The sequence below is a fragment of the Moschus berezovskii genome, chromosome 19, assembly GCF_049115385.1.
Source record: "Moschus berezovskii isolate FMDL1 chromosome 19, NW_MosBer_1.0, whole genome shotgun sequence".
Lineage (NCBI taxonomy): Eukaryota > Metazoa > Chordata > Mammalia > Artiodactyla > Moschidae > Moschus > Moschus berezovskii.
The window spans coordinates 1067189-1082819 of NC_142478.1; the positions used below are offsets into that span (position 1 = coordinate 1067189).

The 15631-nt window shown below is 41.0% G+C and overlaps 1 protein-coding gene across 1 annotated transcript in view; it reads left to right on the forward strand.

The window, feature by feature from the left end:
• Positions 1-15631, forward strand: part of LOC129538938 (ankyrin repeat domain-containing protein 26-like) — a 129760-nt gene that overhangs the window by 13034 nt on the left and 101095 nt on the right. The window contains 1 exon segment of the mRNA XM_088827883.1: positions 14824-14893. The gene's annotated coding sequence lies outside the window, so the exon portion shown is untranslated.

Sequence of the window (15631 nt, forward strand, 5' to 3'; positions counted from 1 at the left end):
ATTTGGCCTTGGAGCACAGAATGAAGCAGGGCAAAGGGTAATAGAGTTTTGCCAAGAGAATGCACTGGTCGTAGCACTCGCACTCTTTCAACAACACAAGAGAAGACTCTACACATGGACATCACCAGATGGTCAACACCGAAGTCAGACTGATTATATTCTTTGCAGCCAAAGATGGAGAAGCTCTACACACTTAGCAAAAACAAGACCAGGAGCTGACTGTGGCTCTGATCATGAAGTCCTACTAGCCAAATTCAGACTTAAATTGAAGAAAGTAGGGAAAATCACTAGATATGACCTAAATCAAATCCCTTATGATTATACAGTGGAAGTGAGAAATAGATTGAAGGGACTAGATCTGATAGAGTGCCAGACGGAGGTTCGTGACATTGTACAGGTGACAGGGATCAAGACCATACCCATGGAAAAGAAATGCAAATAGCTTACAAATAGCTGCGAAAAGAAGAGAAGCAAAAAGCAAAGGAGAAAAGGAAAGATACAAGCATCTGAATGCAGAGTTCCAAAGAATAGCAAGGAGAGCTCAGAAAGCCTTCCTCAGCGACCAATGCAAAGAAATAGAGGAAAACAACAGAATAGGAAAGACAAGAGATCTCTTCAAGAAAATTAGAGATACCAAGGGAATATTTCATGCAAAGATGGGCTTGATAAAGGACAGAAATGGTATGGACCAAACAGAAGAAGAAGATATTAAGAAGAGGTGGCAAGAATACACAGAAGAACTGTACAAAAAAGATCTTCACGACCCAGATAACCACGATGGTGTTATCATTCACCTAGATCCAGACATCCTGAAATGTGAAGTCAAGTGGGCCTTAGAAAGCATCACTATGAACAAAGCTAGTGGAGGTGATGGAATTCCAGTAGAGCTTTTTCAAAACCTGAAAGATGATACTGTGAAAGTGCTGCAGTCAATATGCAAGGAAATTTGGAAAACTCAGCAGTGGCCACAGGACTGGAAAAGGTCAGTTTTCATTCCAATCCCAAAGAAAGGCAATGCCAAAGAATGCTCAAACTACCACACAGTTGCAGTCATCTCACACGCTAGTAAAGTCATGCTCAAAATTCTCCAAGCCGGGCTTGAGCAATACGTGAACCGTGAACTTCCAGATGTTCAAGCTGGTTTTAGAAAAGGCAGAGGAACCAGAGACCAAATCACCAGCATCTGCTAGATCATGGAAAAAGAAAAGAGTTCCAGAAAAGCATCTATTTCTGCTTTCTTGACTATGCCAAAGCCTTTGACTGAGTGGAACACAATAAACTGTGGGAAATTCTGAAAGAGATGGGAATACCAGATCACCTGACCTCCCTCTTGAGAAATCTGTATGCAGGTCAGGAAGCAACAGTTAGAACTGGACATGGAACAACAGACTGGTTCCAAATAGGAAAAGGAGTACGTCAAGGCTGTATATTGTCACCCTGCTTACTTAACTTCTATGCAGAGTACATCAGGAGGAATGCTGGGCTGGATGAAGCACAAGCTGGAATCAAGATTGCCGGGAGAAATATCAATAACCTCAGATATGCAGATGGCACCACCCTTATGGCAGACAGTGAAGAGGAAGTAAAAAGCCTCCTGGTGAAAGTGAAAGAGGAGAGTGAAAAAGTTGGCTTGAAGCTCAACATTCTGAAAACAAAGATCGTGGCATCTGGTCCCCTTGCTGCTGCTGCTGCTAAGTCACTTCAGTAGTGTCCGACTCTGTGTGACCCCATAGACGGAAGCCCACCAGGCTCCCCCGTCCCTGGGATTCTCCAGGCAAGAACACTGGAGTGGGTTGCCATTTCCTTCTCCAATGTGTGAAAGTGAAAAGTGAAAGTGAAGTCGCTCAGTCGTGTCCGACCCTTAGCGACCCCACGGACTGCAGCCTACCAGGCTCCTCCATCCATGGGATTGTCTAGGCAGTAGTACTGGAGTGGCTTGCCATTGCCTTCTCCGTCTGGTCCCCTTACTTCATGGGAAATAGATGGAGAAACAGTGGAAACAGTGTCAGACTGTATTTTTGAGGGCTCCAAAAGTACTGCAGATGCTGATTGCAGCCATGAAATTAAAAGCCACCTACTCCTTGGAAGGAAAGCTATGACCAACCAAGGTAGCATATTAAAAATCGGAGACATTACTGTGCCAACCAAGGTCCATCTAGTCAAGGCTATGGCTTTTCCATTGGTCATGTATGGATGTGAGAGTTGGACTGTGAAGAAAGCTGATAACCAAAGAATTGATGCTTTTGAACTGCGGTGTTGGAGAAGACTCTTGAGAGTCCCGTGGATTGCAAGGAGATCCCACCAGTCCATCCTAAAGGAGAGCAGTCCTGGGTGTTAATTGGAAGGACTGGTGGTAAAGCCGAAACTCTAATACCTTGACCACCTCATGCGAAGAGTTGACTCACTGGAAAAGAGTCTGATGCTGGGAGGGATTGGGGGCAGGAGGCAAGGGGACGACAGAGAATGAGATGGTTGGATGGCATCACCGACTCAATGGACGTGAGTTTGAGTGAACTCCGGGAGTTGGTGATGGACAGGGAGGCCTGGCGTGCTGTGATTCATGGGGTCGGAAAGAGTCGGACAGGATTGAGCGACTGAACTGAACTGAGCGAATGAACTGAATGATATCTGCTTTTGCTCTACACCAGCAGAGCTGAGTTGTTGCAACAAAAGCCACGTGGCTGACAAAGCCTAAAATATCTGCTGTATGACCTTACAGAGAAAGTTTGCTGTGCCCTGCTGTAGACTGCGGCAAGAATACTGAATTTTTTCCTAAATATGTATAAACCATTTGTACACTAGATAGTATATATCGGAAGATAGTGAAGGACAGGGAAGCCTGGCGAGCTGCAGTTCACGGGGTCACAAAGTGTCGGACACAACTTAAGGAATGAACAGCATCACCACCACCGCCAGATACACCTGCAGTTAAGCCTAAAACGGAACTCATGGCTTAGGCTATTTAGTCTGTTTCGCAGCGGCCAAAATGTCGTATATATTTTAAAGTATTTACCCAGAAGTGCCCCTTGATAGCATTTTACAGCCTGTACATAATAGTATGAATACTTTTAAAATAAATTTAATATTCTACACTTCTAAAATATAATATTTCAAAATGCTTTTCTATAAGAGACTTAGAATATATTTCCAGTAAGTCTCCCTCTTTCCCTCTATTCCAGGCACTGAACAATTTTGAGGAAAAATCAGTTTGGTGCTAGGAAGTCACAGGCAGGATACTTAGCACTTTAAAGATTAGTTCAGTCAGTTCAGTTCAGTTCAGTCGCTCAGTCATGTCCAACTCTCCGCGACCCCATGAATCACAGCACGCCAGGCCTCCCTGTCCATCACCAACTCCCGGAGTTCACTCAAACTCATGTCCATTGAGTCGGTGATGCCATCCAGCCATCTCATTCTCTGTTGTCCCTGTCTCCTCCCACCCCCAATCCCTCCCAGCATCAGACTCTTTTCCAGTGAGTCAACTCGTCGCATGAGGTGGCCAAAGTATTGCAGTTTCAGCTTTAGCATCAGTCCTTCCAATGAACATCTGGGATTGATCGCCTTTAGAATGGACTGGTTGGATCTCCTTGCAGTCCAAGGGACTCTCAGGAGTCCTCTCCAACACCACAGTTCAAAAGCATCAATTCTTCGGCCATCAGCTTTCTTCACAGTCCAACTCTCACATCCATACATGACCACGGGACAAACCATAGCCTTCACTAGATGGACCTTGGTTGGCAAAGTAATGTCTCTGCTTTTTAATATGCTATCTAGGTTGGTAATAACTTTCCTTCCAAGAAGCAAGCGTCTTTTAATTTCATGGCTGCAATCAGCACCCGCAGTGATTTTGGAGCCCCCAAAAATAAAGTCTGACACTGTTTCCACTGTTTCCCCATCTATTTCCCATGAAGTGATGGGACCAGATGCCATGATCTTAGTTTTCTGAATGTTGAGCTTCAAGCCAACCTTTTCACTCTCCTCTTTCACTTTCATCAAGAGGCTTTTTAGTTCCTCTTCCCTTCCTACCATAAGGGTGGTGTCATCTGCATATCTGAGGTTATTAATATTTCTCCCGGCAATCTTGATTACAGCTTGTGCTTTATCCAGCCCAGCGTTCCTCATGGTGTACTCTGCATATAAAGTTAGTAGCAGGAAAGAAGAAAAGATTAGTAGTACATACTATATATTTATAGAGAATTATTTGCTGTTATTAATGTTGGAAGAGCAAAACATACTTGTTTCCTAATGGTCCTTTCATAGACAATGCTGATTCCTTTTGGTAATGTCTGGTAAAGGGGAAACACTCTTATCAGAAAGTGAAGCTAAAATCATAAGTTAGCTATGACGTTGTTATTCTATTTTTGTATGTTTCTGAATCAGGATTAGATAAAGAACAGATGGGCTGCCTTCTGTGGGTGCAATTAGGAATAATGGGTTTTTTGTTTTCTACACAAACAATTTTTAAAAAATTCTACAAATGGCTCTAATGTGAACTTGGTCGTCTTTTCTAAGGTGCTTCTATCACGGTAACACATTTCTATTATTGAAATACATGTTGTAATATCAAAATTCCTTGGGACGTAGATCTTCACAGTAGATGGACGAAAGAGAAAAATACGAAGGGGGAAACTTTAAGAAAGGAAACATATTCTTTGGAAAATCAATGTTGAAAAGACAAAATGATGATGCTAATACAGAATACAAGAACAATTCTTTTTTAAACATCAGCAATTATGTACTTGCAAGAACAGAATAATGAAATTTTTCTGTATGCATGGCATTCTAGTAAGAGGCTTAACTTTATTTTCTCTTTTAATCTTCACAGCCATCTATGAGGTAGATATTACTGTATTTAACATAGTATTCCCTGTATTTCACATGAGGAAACTGAGACTCAAAGTGTTACAGACAGGACTTTAAACCCCATGTTTTTTTAATAAATATATTACGTGTGCATGGCTTTCTAGAAATATCAACAAACTTTGAAATGTGTAACTCTTTCATAAAATGCTTTGAGCCTATTGCTGCTGCTGCTAAGTCGCTTCAGTCGTGTCCGACTCTGTGCGACCCCATAGACGGCAGTCCACCAGGCTCCCCCGTCCCTGGGATTCTCCAGGCAAGAACACTGGAGTGGGTTGCCATTTCCTTCTCCCATGCATGAAAGTGAAAAGTGCAAGTGAAGTCGCTCAGTCGTGTCTGACTCTTCGCGACCCCATGGACTGCAGCTTACCAGGCTCCTCTGTCCATGGGATTTTCCAGGCAAGAGTACTGGAGTGGGTTGCCATTGCCTTCTCCATTGGAGCCTCTTAGAAGCCCCTAAATAAAGAGAAGGAACTACTTTAAAAGAAAAAAAAAAAAAAAAGCTTAAGTACCTGGTAAATTACTGTTACTCAAATAACACATAAGGTTAAACATATTCTAGGAATAAACTTTACTGATTTTAAACTGTAAAATATACATTATTCTGAAAACTCATGCTATATTTCATGACCTACTCTTTTCAGGCATTAAATAGTACTTTCTCTAGAATTATTTAACAGACATTGTTTAAAAAGTGTTCTTGCAAAAAACAGTTGGTGTCAATTATTTTAAAATCCAAGCTGTGAATTCCTGTTTTCAGCAAGGACATTCATTTAAATATTTTAAAATACTTTACACAAGCCCACTTTTCTTCAAATCAGTGACTTAAATACATGCAATTTACTTTAAACCCAACTGGGTATTTTGAAATGGAAGGAGTCTTTTGGGCCTAGAAAAGAAAACAACAGTCTCAAAGGCCCTTGCTGAATCACCTAACTTCAGAGAAAACAAAACAGAACTTTAGGTCCCACCCTGATGGCTCCAGGCCAGTTGCATTGCTCTGGGACTTATCACCCCCTGTCCAGAAACCTTCCACTCCCTACACCTGCCCTGAAGACTTATCATCCCCTGCCCAACTACAAATGCCATCTCAACTGAAGAATACCCAAACCAACCCGCCTGATTAACGTTTTCCTTATCGCTTCCACAAACCTCCCTATAAATATGGAGCCTCCCTGATCCCTCTCAGTGCTCAGCCTGGTCGTTAGGCCGACTGTCGCCCCCTCCTTGCCTGAATAAGAAAGCTGATCACCGAAGAATCGATGCTTTTGAGCTGTGGTGTTGGAGAAGACTCTTGAGAGTCCCTTATACTGCAAGGAGATCCAACCAGTCCATTCTAAAGGAGATCAATCCCGGGTGTTCATTGGAGGGACTGATGCTAAAGCTGAAACTGCAATACTTTGGCCACCTCATGCGACGAGTTGACTCCCTGGAAAAGACTCTGATGCTGGGAAAGGTTGGGGGCGGGAGGAGAAGGGGACGACGGAGAATGAGATGGCTGGATGGCATCACCGACTCTGTGGACATGAGTTTGAGTGTACTCCGGGAGTTGGTGATGGACAGGGAGGCCTGGCGTGCTGTGATTCATGGGGTCGCGGAGAGTCGGACACGACTGAGCGACTGAACTGAACTGAACTGAACTTCTGTTGAGGTCGTCTTTCCTTTTTCTGCCTCGCCTGAACTATACCTTACAGAAACATTGTGATCAACTACCTGAAACATTTTCAAATATTGGAAAGTTTCATTAAAATGAGAAATGACTACAAAGAAACTGCACTGATATTCACGGGAACATATATTCAAATGTTACGTTCTCCAAGATACCTAAGGAGGCTACCTCAAGGATAACATCATTGCTTAATACATTTTAAAAACCTCTCACTAGGAATCATCATCAAAACGTGACAAGCATTCTTTTAGGCACGCTCAGTAATAGTAAATCTTATTCAATTATGTATGGCTGTTCAAATAGGAATTCAATAGCTCTAGTGCTCAGTTTACAAGTCTGTATAAAATTCCTCTGAAGTAAAATCCTGAATGAAAACTCATATTAAAATTCTAGTGTTTGAGTTTCATTAATATGAGGTACCCAGAGCAGTCAAATTCATAGAGAAATAAAGTAGAACAATGGTTGCCAAAGTCCAGGAGACAGGGAGGAATGGAGAATTGCATAATTTCAGTTTGGAAAGATGAAATTTCTCTGTCTTTACTTCAAAGATACCATGAGAGAGGATTTTTACAGGATGATATACCGACTCTTTCAAAGAGCAGACAGTCCCTATTCATTGTGAAAACTGTTTCAAACAACAGGAGGAAAAGACCACTTTATGAAGCTATTACATCCTTAACACCAAAAAGGAAAAATACGTGGCAAGAAAAGAAAAACTATTAATATCACAGTCTATATCTCTCATGCGTCTAGATATAACAATCTGACCTAAAACATAAGACCTGGAATGTGAGAGATGAACTTGGCCTCGCCTGCAGCAACAGGATTTCTAGAAAGAATACATAAGAGAATGTACACACAATCAGAACTAACAGAAGAGTTCAGCAGGGACGCTCAGTATAAGATCAATATATAAAAATCAGTGGCATTCTGTAGACCAGCAATAACCAACTGAAAAATGTAACAGAGAAAAGATCTCATTCACGATTGAAACAAAAATTGTAAGGTACCTAGGAACAAATTAATGAATACATACATAAAGAAACGAAAAGATACTAAAACTCAGTATCACAAAGACAGAGATTTTCCCCGGATTCATTTAAAACCTAAAACCATTTCAACAAAATACAAACTGTTTCTCACGAAGAAATTATTCTAAAATTCAAACAGAAGAGTGCCAGAACAGTTGAAATGATTTTGAAGAAGCATAAGGTAGAGGAAATGTGGGATTGAAACAAGGTTGTTCAAACAGAGCAGTAAATGAGAGGCTAAAAATGGAACTTGTATATTACAGCAATGCATTACTATTCAGATGGGCTCTTTGATACATGGTGCAAAAAGCCCCATTCGTATGAAAAACTAAAATTGTTCCTCATAACATAGATAAAAATTAATTTCAAGAGATTAGAGCCGTGAATTAAAAAATCAAATTTAAAAAACTGCTGGAAAAACGCGGCAGACCGTTTTTATGATTTTCAGAGGTAGGGAGGGATTTCTTAAAACACAGAAGGCAAAGAAAACACAGTGAAAAGACAAGCCACAGAGCAGGATAAGATACCTGCGAGGCAAGTAACTGACAAAGAATTAAGAATAACAACCAAAGGCAAATAACCTGACAGAGCAGTGGACAAAAGGCAACAAATTGGCAAATCACAGAAGAGAAACCCCAAACAGCCAACAAACATATGAAAACACTGAGGCGTAAGGAAAATAAACATCAAAATCAAGACAGGCTTGAGGTATATTGTTTCAGAGGTTGACAAAAACCTAAAAGCCTGAGAACACCAAGACGGGGCCAAATGGGGAATTCCAACTCTATACTGCGAGTGTGAATTGAAATAACCACTTGAGTTGCAGATGCCTGTATGTTAAAGTGCCACGACTACACTTTTGGGTATCCACCCCATGAACATCCTTGGTCATGTACAAGGAAGATAGGTATCACGATAGTGAAACACTTGGAAACTCCATGTCCATCAGAATAATAATGAGTCAATGAATTAAAGTATATTTGTACATTAAATCTCTCTACTGCAGTTAAAATGAACAAGTTAGTGGTACACACAGTGCCATGTATATTCTCAGTAACTGAAACATGGCACTTTAAAGTTTGGTGCTGAATGGTTTAAAACAAAGTGTGTGTATGTATGTGTGTGTGTGTGTGTGTGTGTAAATAACAGTAACAGCAGCAACAGTAAATGAAAAAATGAGTCTGAGAACTAACATTCGAGCATGTACTATACAGAAGGCACACTCCTAGCTGCATGTAGATGCCTAAAGACGGTCCTTGGAGACAGATTCTACTACTATTTCTATCTAACACGATTACTCTTTTATGACTATGAGATTCCATTACTCATTCTACAGATGAGGAATTGAAGTGGAAAGAGGTGAAGCTGATCTAAAGCTATAAAACTAGGAAGTAATAAGAGTCAGATATGAAGCCAGGATTCCTGACCCAGACTTTATAGCTTAATAACTATGTTATAGTTATTATACCATTTTCGATTCTTTTTAGGATGTTGGAAATCCAACATTATTTCTGTAAGTTGGAAATAAAAAACACTTATAGAACCTATGACTGTAAAGAAATGAATACACACACAGATTTTTGTATAGCTCAAACTGGTTCCAAAGATGCTAAAAGATTCTTAGGAATGTCCTGAAAATAGTGGCGTCCCAACTACTCTAATTTGCTGATTTACATGTTTGAGGTCTGGTATTTTTCAGATCATTATTTCAGAGCCACACATTATTTCTTTTATAGTCCTAAGATAATATCTATTTGGAATCCTAGAAACCTTACATGGAGAAGCATATGCTGTAATTCAGTCATCTCTTTCTCTCTCATCAGAGGCAAAATTTGATTACTTACCTTCAGGCCTGAAAACCCATATTAAGTGTTTTTAATAAGCAATTCTATCAAGAAATGAAATAAAATTTCAATTATTTATTTTTTCTGGTCTCTCAATTATAGGTTGGTTTTTTAAAAACCAGTAGCTAATATTTATAATATTATTTGTGTAATAATATAATAAAAATGTAATTTTGTGTAGAATTATTTATGCCAGAAAATAAAAAAGGAAATGGTATTTTCAGTCATCAAGTATTTATGAGAATTGACTGTGTGCTAATCACACACTCCTTGTTTCCAGTAAAACTGGAACATGTCTTCAAAATGTCTTTTTTTCTCAATCTACACATTCCCATTCTCAGTGCCATCATCTACTAACCTATAGATGCTTTGAAAAAATATGAAAAAGGTATTCTTGCGTTTAAAGAGTTCACTGTCTGTTAGGGGAAAGAGACAAGTAAACGGAAGTTATCTATAATGCATAAGTACTTTAATAAAGTGTGCAAGTCACTTAACATTTCTAAGCCTCAAATGAGATGGATGTTTAAGAACTCTAAATTATAGAGGGAAGTTGAATAAACCATCTCTAAGGTCCTCTCTGGGAGGGATTGGGGGCAGGAGGAGAAGGGGACGACAGAGGATGAGATGGCTGGATGGCATCACCGACGCGACGGACATGAGTTTGAGTGAACTCCGGGAGTTGGTGATGGACAGGGAGGCCTGGCATGCTGCGATTCATGGTGTCGCAAGGAGTCAGACACGACTGAACTGAACTGAAGGTCCTCTCTACATCTAAAATTCTATGATTATCTGATCTCTTTAAATTAAAAGGTAATTCACAAAATATTCAGTATGCAAAAAAGAAAACTAAGACCAACTAAAAGATGAAACCGTTTGTACAAATGCACTCTTAATTTTTTTTTCAAAACTGTTAAAACTCCTGTTCTAAGTATCAAGTAAAATTTCCACAGACACTGTCATTTAATCAACATCTTCCCCTCAGACCTGCAGACTTCTGAGTAATCAACAAGCAACTACTTTGTGATAACAGAAGTAAGTGCTTAAAATTAAGCCAATGGCTTGGACTCACGAAAGTGATCTTTTAAAAGGAAGATGTTAACAGAAACGTGTGTATGACATTCTTACTACAATAAATTTGTTCATTAACCTGACTTCAGAATTTTAATGTTCAGGTTTTTCATGAAGAATTAAAAAAAAACAAACAAACAAACACCTAAGATTAGGTCTTTTCACTGCGGAACATTCTGAAATTTAGAACAAGGTTTCCCTTACCAGATATGGACATGGAACGTGATATTCTCTGCAGCATTCTGGTATCCACGTTGTTTCCCAGATGCCACGGTAAGCTTGCTCATAAAAGTAGCATCCAATTACAGCCAAGAGTGGTACGAGACACAGAGTGCTGAAGACATCAATCCGGATTATAAACTTCACCGGTTTATCCTGGTTCTCCTTTTCTAATGGCATCTCAACTCACACTCTGTTTAGGGATATAATGCCAACTTAAAAGGAGTGAAACCCCAACTACCACATATAGGCAGAGGGGTGCAAGAACAAAATACCTCAAGGCATCAACATCGTAGAGGCCAACAAAACACACACCACTGATACTGTCACCTTCAATGTTATTCATCGCTAAAAGGATGATGGTCAGCGTTCCAGGGAGGCCTCACGCACTGGCGTGAAACAGCAAGGCTCTCTTCTCAGTAGCTTCACTACCCGACTTTGGCACAGCTGCCAAGAACCACATGATGGTAAGAATCACCCACCAAATGCTGCCAACCATAGTATAAAAAAATAGAGTATCATAAAAAGCATGATCCAGGCTTTGTTATGAGACCCTTGGGTCACTGTGGAAGCCTTATACTGTGCAGGGCCGGGTGCAGGGCTGGATGCATTGCAGGCGACTCGGTCCTCAAGCAAAAAGGCAATAAAGAAGATTAATGACACCATCATGTAGCAGACGGCATAGAACATAATGGGTCTTTCAGGATAACGGAATCTTATCACATCAGTCAAAAAAGTTAAAAAAGTAAATAACGTGGCAGAGAGGCAGATGATTGAAATCAATCCTATGACAATACCGAGCAAATGAAATCTCTTCTCTCCTAAAGCACATATTTGGACAAGGAGGTGAACAGTCATGCACGTGCAAAAAGGAAAAGCGAAGATCAGGATCAATTTTCAACTCTCGGGAACACCAAAAGCCATAGTCCCTTCTGATCTGCCCCTGAGGGTCCTTCAGTAGGATTGCCAGCTAAATTCAGGTCCACCAGCTGAGGATACGGCTCATCATAGTCTGGGAACCTAAAAACACAAGACAAGAATCACTTACTTATTGGGAACCTAATGATTTGGATTTCCACATTTAGTACTTCCACCCAGTTGACCCCCCTTTTACCCGTTTGCCCTCCTCCACGTCCCTTTCAAGAGATTATTCTTTCTAAACCTAGACTCACTCCATCTTTCATACTTCTCTTGCATCTGGAAATAGGGCCAGGAAGACTTTGTTTCCTATGTTTCACCACGCTCTGAAGTTCAGTGCCTGTAGACCAAGTTTCCCTGCGATTGGGCGTTTTCATCCTGAACTGAAGAGCCAGAGACGTTGTGTCGTGTCCCAGCAAGACACTTGCATTCTGTGTTCAATGCTCCAGGCGATGGGGGCCAGAAACACTGTGCTGTTTCAGTGTGCTATTGTCAGCTTATAGTGCTGATTCTGTTAATGGTATGATGCTGTTTTCTATCAGTCTCCTAGAGTTTGGTTAGGATTATGGTCATTGTCAACAGCAGTTCTTTCTTTTTTGTTTTGCATTTGATGACTATAAAGGAGAGGAGTGGTTCTTAGGCATTAGTGGCCTGCTAGTATAGTACAATCACTATTCCCTCTAGTGTGATCTCCATGTATGGTCCGAAAAGAATACTTTTAAGCAGAGCATCAGTCTTGAGGTTTTAATAGTCTGTATTTTTCTTTTGTTGATTTAAAATGTGTCTTACTTTTTTCTTTAATGGAGGATGAGAGTTCTGAAGAAGACTCTAAGCGGGTAGGATTTTATGGGTGTTTTAAAGTTGTATGTTTAAGTAAGGGAACGCGGAGAAGAGAAACTCATGTTTGTTGAGCGTTCTGCTCTGGGTTAGATACTGCATTCCGTGCTTAACATTTGTGACCTCACAGAGTCATCACAGCAGCTTTGTAAAGTAGCTGTGTCCTACTGAAAGCTTGTTGTTGAAAGAAAAGACATGGGGTTCTTGGCCTCCAGAGGAGAAGAATTCAATCCGGGGCCAGAGACGAGGCTTGATCGCTCAGAGCTTTTGTATAATAAAGTCTTATTAAAGTATAAAGGAGACAAATGGAGAAAGCTTCTGACAGAGGCATCAGATGGGGGCTTCAGAAAGAGTACCCCTCAGCTAGTCTTCAGCTGGGTGTTCTATAGTCACTAGCAGTCTGTTAATGAAAGAAAGGAATGACTTAAAACTCAGAAAGGCACCAGGCCCCTCACCCATAAGATGCATTTTGGGATAATCTTGACACCAGATGATTCATCCCAGGCCATAAAATGATTAACTTGAATCTTGGAGAAGGGCACATTACCATACAAATAGTTGTTTCGTTTACATAGATTAGGGGAACCATACCTGAGTATAACATACTGGTTTGTCAAGTAGGTTCTGAGCCATTTGGTGGAACTGACTTGAAGACAGAGCCTGGGGTAAATGCATAGTACATTGACATAGCTTAAGATCAACATTTCCATAAGAAAAATGCATTGGTTAACTCAAGGTTTGGGAATAGTTAGCTTTAGGTGAAACCAGGGGTCATTATGGCAACACAGTATTTTAAGAGGAACCTCCTTTTAAATTTGTATAGAAAAGAAAAAATATCGCTAATTTGTTTCGTCCTGCCACTTGAGAGAGAGAAAGATGTCTCACACTTGCAGGCTGTTTCCTCTGTTTGAAGACCCCTGGCCTTCCTACCTGTTACCGTCTCACTGCTGCTAAGTCGCTTCAGTTGTGTCCGACTTTGTGCGACCCCATAGACGGCAGCCCACCAGGCTCCGCTGTCCCTGGGATTCTCCAGGCAAGAACACTGGTTCTGTTCTGTTCAGTCGCTCAGTCGTGTCCGACTCTTTGCGACCCCGTGGACTGTAGCCTACCAGGCTTCTCCGTCCATGGGATTCTCCAGGCAAGAATACTGGAGTAGGTTACCATTTCCTCCTACAGGGGATCTTCTGACCCAGGGATCGAACCCGCGTCTCCCGCATTGGAGGCAGATTCTTTAACCTCTGAGCCACCAGGGAAGCAAGAACACTGGAGTGGGTTGCCATTTCCTTCTCCAATTACCCTGTCACTGCTGCTGTTGCTGCTAAGTCGCTTCAGTCGTGTCCAACTCTGTGCGACCCCATAGATGGCAGCCCACCAGGCTCCCCCGTCCCTGGGATTCTCCAGGCAAGAACACTGGAGTGGGTTGCCATTTTCTTCTCCAATTACCCTCTCACTACTGTTACTTAATTAGCCAACTGTGGTTCAGTTGAAGGTTGATGAATTGTTAAAATGAGTTGACCTGTGATTTGACCTTTGGCTTGCTTGGCTCCCAGGTCCACTCTCATGTCCCTCAGCAGAGACTGAGAAGTACTGTGTAGCATATAAGTTAAACGTATAAATTAGTTCTTTGATTGCTGTACATTTTAAGTTTCAGACATTGCCAAGAACTCCTGTACTGTTCCAGAGTAAAGGGGAGGGGTGGGGCCGTGAAGGACCAAGACTGCCGTTTTTGACGGATGCCGTTTATTTCGTCTCTGAACTAGGGACAGAGAATGGAGAAGGGACAGCATGTCTTTCCACTTTGTTTTAAGTCATCAGGTTTATTCCAGTTTGGGCAAACAAGAGTTATGTCAATCCACCAATTCGATTTTCAGTTGAGAAGTAGATATTTCAATAGTTGGGAGAGATGGAAGCAGAAATAGGTAATTAAAAACCTTTTAGAGACGTCCCTGGGATTGCAGTGGTTAAGATGGGTAATAAGACTTCTCCTTCCAGTGTAGGCAGTGTGGGTTCGTTCCGGTTCCGGACGCGAAGATTCCACATGCCTCAGGGTCCGAAAGCCAAAACATAAAATAGAATCAACATTGGAACAAATTCAAGAAAGACTTTAAAAGTGGTCCACATCAAAAATTCTTTTTTTTTCCTTTTTAAAAAAAGCGTTTTTAAAACAGACCAAATTTTAATTATGTCAAGAAACTTCATTTAATACGCAGATAGCCAAACTTTGGCTTGTGTTTTTTTTTTCTTGTTTTTTTTTTTTTTTAATTTATTCATTTTAATTGGAGGCTAATTACTGTACAATATTGTATTGGTTATCACTTGTGTTTTTTTGTTTAAAGAAATGAACTCACTCATTTTTGTTGTGCATGTTTTTGCTCTAAAGGTTTTCCAGCAAACCTGGTGTTGATTCATGGCCTACATCAAATGATGAAGACTTTGATTTGGAAACCAAGGTAAAGTGCTCTCTTCTGTAATTAGTTTCCCTGCTCTGAATTTAGTTTCATATAGCATTTACTCTTCATATTCAGCAGTGGTATCCCTCTCAGTGTTGTATGTTTGTAATGGAAAGTTGGTGAGAGCAAACCAGTTTATAAAACTATGACTAGTTGATTTTTTTCTTCTTTTTATTTTAGTAAATACTGAAAAGTGAAAGTGAAGTCTCTTAGTCGTGTCTGACTCTTTGCGACCCCATGGACTGCTGCCCGCCAGGCTTCCCTGTCCGTCACCAACTCTCAGAGCTTGCTGAAACTCATGTGCATCGCTTCGGTGATGCCATCTAACCACCTCATCCTCTGTCGTCCCCTTCTCCTCCTGCCTTCAATCTTTCCCTGCATCAGGGTCTTTTCCAATGAGTCAGTTCTTCACATCAGGTGGCCAGATTACTGGAGCTTCAGCTTCAGCATCAGTCCTTCCAATGACTATTCAGGACTGGTTTCCTTTAGGATGGACGGGTTGGGTCTCCTTGCAGTCCAAGGGACTCTCAAGAGTCTTCTCCAACACCACAGTTCAAAAGCATCAGTTCTTTGGCACTCAACTTTCTTTATGGTCCAACTCTCACATCCATACATGACTACTGGAAAATCCATAGCTTTGACTAGATGGACCTTTGCCAGCTTTGTAACATGCTGTCTAGGTTGGTCATAACTTTTCTCCCAAGGAGCAAGCATCTTTTAATTTCATGGCTGCGGTCA